Raw genomic sequence first — 5,796 nt, forward strand, 5'->3', positions numbered from 1 at the left:
CAATAATACATTCAAATGTGTTACGGCAAGCATACAGTTCAAGTCAAATGCACAAGCTCTTACACAATGATTAACACGCTTTGTCGTACATGTATCCAACTGCACTAACCAAGACTCTACATGCAATTCCTTACTCAAACCACACTTATCCACCAAGTTAGGACTAACATAGCTTTAATTAGATCCAAGGTCAATCAAAATAGAAATAACTTGATCATAAAGTTTATCATCCATTTTAACGATAGATGCCTGATGCTCTGCCTGTTTGTTATCCAATGTTGCATAGATGCGTGGAATACTCTTACCAACATCCCCAATATTTTGTGCCTCCTGTGCATTGTATATCTGAGATCTACCACCCTAATTCTGCAGAAAATCGTTCCTATGACGATCTCCTCCACAAATCAAACGCCACGCGGGCTCCTTGTTATGCTCCTTAGATCTGTGTCTGTGTCCTCTATCTGATGCATTGAAGCTCTTAGGTGGTGCAACATTCTCCCTGTTACCTGTGTCCTGTGGTCGTACTCGATTCTTATCCCATTTTCCTTTTTTTCTTTGCATTACCTCTCTAGTTTGGCTTAGTGTCAATTTTGTGCTTCGATTGTTCATAGCAATGTTTCAGTTTTCAGATAGCCTCCTCTAATGATATAGGCTCGTCAAACTCAATCCTATATTTGAATGCAACTGGTAACCCATTAACTAATCTATGAAACTTAGCCTTCTACTCCTTGAGGTAAGGCACATACCTCAACAACTCCAAGAATCTGCTAGTGTACTCATCATCTATCATGGATCCCATCTTTAGCTTGTAGAATTCTTTCACCCTGTCATCAAAGTATCTTTCTAACAAATACTTCTTCTTGTATAGCTGCTCAAACTCACTCCAAGTCAAATCTTCCTCATCTATACCTCTGACATTCTTTACTTCTTCCCACCAAATGTATTTTTTTTCCTTTGAGACTGAATGTAGCCACTCTAGCTTTCATGCTCTTTGAATAGTCACACAATTTGAAGAACTTCTTCATGACTAGAAACCATGCCTTTTCATCTTGTGATTTCTTTACCTCTCCATCAAAAGTAGGCGACTTTGCTTTCTTAAACTCTTCTAGAAAATACCCCTTATCACTCCTCCTATAAGGATGATACCAATGATGATCATAGTGCTTATCTGAATTAGAACTAGAATCATTCATGTGTCTATCCCTTCCCCTATCTGAAGTGTTCAACAATCTTCCATCTCTGGTTGTGTCATATCTATCTGATCAGTGACCACCATGCGATCTACTACCATATGCCCCATTATTTCTATCCTACTTCTCATGGTTGATCTGAAGTAGTCCCTGTCACTACAAATATGACAAGCTCTAAAGTATGACTACCTTTACCTCTGTTAACTTTTCTTGTGCTTGTATGATTCAGTCATTATCTGCCTTACAAATCCTTATTTCTTCCTTTAAGCTTTTCAGTGTAAATTCCAAACCAGAAGAGTTCCCAACACCATACTACTCATTGAATTCATAGGGAGAGTCTTTGTAGTCAACCATCTTGCTAGTCATTTGATGTTTCTTTCTGCACGGCATATCATGTCAGCTAAACCAAATCAAAATAAACCAACGTACCTTAGTATAGCTTGGGGAGGATACCTTGTCTACAAGGTCAAAAAATCAATGTGACACATGTATAACATAATCATGACAACATATAGAAACATAAAACATAATCATGCGATCATGCAACTGTCATTCTAGCTAGGGTCCAGTCATCAATGCAAGACCTCAATAACAACGCACACCACGACCTCATGCATGTCAACCACCATCATTACGTCACTATACACTTGACCACCTAAAAACACGAACATGCATAAGTGATGCATAAACATCCACACATATGCATAAACAAATATGACCAATCATGAATGAAAAATACTTGAAATCAAATGCGCAAGAATGATACATGCAACCAAGAATACAAGAATGTAACTAAACATGCAAGAATGTAACCAATCATACTACAATGATACATGTAAGTGACATAAATCGACATATACCCATTCATATAGTCACAATGATGCATTCCACAATAACACCTGAAATTTCACATGACGACATCACTACAACCATGAACAACATCATGCAAATGCAACAAGCACATGGAATGCAAGGGTGAGAGAAACACATGCAATTGACATGCATGCATGACCAACACATAGCTCATCTAGTCTTAGGGTTGAATCATGCTCTCATACCACTCTGTAACACCCTCCTCCCACATCTACCAAAGCAACTGACCAACTGGGGTAAACATGAAATGAGAGGCCACGATGATATGATTCGACCTCCTAAGTCATGTTAAGGAAGTGGAACCAACAAAGAAACACCATACAGACATTAATTATCAGCTACATGACAATCAATAAGAAATCCAATACTTTAGATAGCTTGCCTTGGGGTACCCTTGATATTTTGGAAAATTTCAGGCTCAAACGCTCCCATGCTATAGGCATGAGTGAGACGACAAACCAAAAGTCACTTGCACAGGCTTGCTTGCCAGTAACCAGAGAACAAAACTGTCAGTGATATGCCAGCGACTCTAGAATTTGAGCCATTTTTTCAAGCCCAGAGCTTAGGTCAATGCCCAGAATTGAACCATGTCTTCAGATTAGTAAAATAACATGGAAATGAAAGCATTAAAGAAAATACTTGTTTAAGACCTTGAATAGGCCCCTACTAGCCATGATAGGCATTTCGTCAAACATATTGCAAATGTGTAATCTATAGGTATGGTTAACAGTTCTGAGCATAGGTGTCTCATACTGAGCTGAGAATTGCTAAGAATCATTGATGCCTCAACACATCAACTTCCATTCCATCCATTAGGTCATAGATACATTTATCATTCAATTACAAGTAAAACTTGATGAAAGCCACACATGGTTGTTGTCTTAAAACACATACAAAACCAACATAATAGCAGCAAAAATACTCATGAAAGTACAACCATATAAACCACATACAATCGATTAAAATTCTCATGGAAATACAAGGAGAAATAATCTTTCATTAAGGATGCAAATCAAAACCCGAGATGGCACTTCCACGTTCCACCCGACCATAGAATGGCTGAGCCAAATCTCTCTTCATCCATTCACCCCTGTGCCATATTCCAAGCATGAATGTGGGATTTCATAGAAAACTTCAATAAAAAAAACATATAGGGATTCCAGAGGCGATCCACCTCAACCCATCAAATAGTTATTCCACCTCATGGTCAAACATCAAAAAACCATCATTAGATTGACCTCTATCCAAGCCTTCTAGGGCTCTAGAGCGTTTTTCCAACCAAGTCTCCAAGACTAGTAACTCAACCCATAAATTTGATTGGGTTCTAGAGTGTTTGTCCAACCAAGGCTCAAGGACTAGTAACTCAACCCACCAAGGGTTCTAGATCGTTTGTCCAACCAAGGCTCTAGGAATAGTAACTTAACCCAAGTTGTTTGAGGGCTCCAGATTGTTTGTCCAACTAAGGTTCTAGGACCAGTAACTCAATCCAAACTAAGGAAACATGAGAACCAACCAAAAACACAACAATGAAAATAAAACCACAATCACCATGTCTATGTAGGAAATGGCAAGGCTAGGCAATCCACTATCAATCTCGACCATCCTCCATGCCAATGACATATCACAACCAAAAATCCACATGCATATGCCATGCATTCCAAAACTAGTGAAGGAAACATACTTGCAACTCAGTACCTGCAAGTAAATTTGATGTAGCTACTGATCTCGATGACTTCTTGTGCTTTCCTGCTCTTCCTTTGCCTTATTGCTCCAAAAATGCAAGTATGCCACACCCTCCAAGAGTGCTCCAAGAAAACTCTAAGTCTCCAAGAGTATGAGAGAGAGAGAGAATAATAAGAGCTCCAAAACTGAACTAACAAAAGGTTACCAACTAATCCTCATAAGCCCTTTTATGAATGAGGCCTCTATTTTCTTCATTTTCCATTATTTTCCTTCAATTTCCTCCCCACATTCAACTTGTGACCTTTCACCTCCCTTTTCTCCTAATTTCCATTATTTTCATAAATGTGCCAGAAATTCCATTTTACCTTTCCAAAGCCTTAGCCATTGCCTTTGCCAATTTCCTCAGCCATAACCAATCACAAGTGATCCTGATCAGTAGGATTATGCCCAACATTCAGCTTGGAATAAGTGTCCCATCATCTATGGTTATTATTTTTCCTTTATTTACTTTTATTACATGGAATTCACCACGGTTGTTACATCCTCCCTCTCCTTCCCACTTTATCTCTAACTCTTTGTCTCTCCTCTTCTTATCCATATATTTCTCTCACCCTCCAACTCTCTCTCTCTCTCTCTGCATATTTACCCATTTCTCTCTCCATATCTACCTGTTTATCTCTCTCCCTCCCTCTTATTCTCAACCTCTATCTCTCTCTCCTTCGATCATTCCCCTTCACCTCTCCTCTTCCTCCTTTCGTCCTTCTCTCCTATCTTCCTCACTCCCTTACACTCTCTTTCCCTCATCACCCTCTCTTTTTCTCTCATCCTCTCTCTCTTCCCCCTTCCCTCTATATACCTCTCTTCTTTCTTCTCCCTTCCTTTATCTTCCCCCTCCAGATCTATTTATATTTCCTCCTTCCCCTCTCCCTCCTCTCCATATCTATATACATCTCTCTCTCACTTTCCCTCTCTCTCTCTCTCAATCAGTCCCTCTCTCCTCCTTCCAATTATATATTTTCCTCATTCTCTCTCTTATTCTCTCCCTCCCTTCCTAACTCCCATCTTCCCCTCTTAGCTCTCCCATGCTTCCACTCTCCCTATCCTCCCAACCCCCTTAATCCCTAATTCACAACCCCCTTTCAACTTTATATTTCCCTCTGTTTATCACATGACGTCTCTCTCTCTCCTTAAATCCTCTCTCATTCCTCCCACCCTGCTTCCTTTCCTTCTCTCCTTCTCTCTCCTCTCTCCCTCTCTCCTTCTCTCTTATGCCTCCCTCTCACTTTTTCTATCAGTCATTCAGTTTTATCTCTATCTCCCTCCCTTCATCCTTTCTATCTCTCCCTCCCTATCTCTCTATCTCCCTCATTATCCCCCCTTTCTTATTCTATTCCCTCACTCACCCACATCATATATCTATCTCTAACTCTTATTATATCTTCCCTCTCTACTCTTTCTTTCCCCCAACCACTCCACTCTCACAAAGTCATACAAACTCTCTTTCTCTCTCTCTCAATCCCTCCTTCACAACAACCCCCGTCCACCTTTGTCTTGCTCTTCCTCCTTGTGTCAACCACAATTATCTTCCTTCCTATCAATTCCCCACTCTCTTTCCTTACTTCTCTCACTCACTCTCTCCCATCACTCACCAACTCATTCTTCTCTCTCTCTCCCCTTTGTCCATTCTATCCCCCCCTCTCTCGCCCTCCTTCTCCCCACCCCCCAACTCGACATCAACCTCTTTTTATGTGATAAACCACTAGCAAAAGGAACGTGCATGCATTTGCTTTCACTAGGGATGCACATACATTTTTTCTTCTCGGAATGTGTATGCGTTTTTTTGCTCGAAATGCACATAAATTTTTAGTGCTAGGAACATGCACACATTTTTAGAGCTAGAAAGACACATACATTTTTAGTTCTTGGAACAGACATGCATTTTTAGTGCTAGGAACACACATGCAATCTTTCTAGTTTAAACTTTTTCTATCTTGAATCTTATGTGCACAATGACTTGAATTCTTTAGATATGGGTTTGAGCTCATGGATG

This window comes from Pinus tabuliformis, chromosome 6, assembly GCF_031772625.1.
Source record: "Pinus tabuliformis cultivar Carrire ecotype Pingquan chromosome 6, CPIR1, whole genome shotgun sequence".
Lineage (NCBI taxonomy): Eukaryota > Viridiplantae > Streptophyta > Pinopsida > Pinales > Pinaceae > Pinus > Pinus tabuliformis.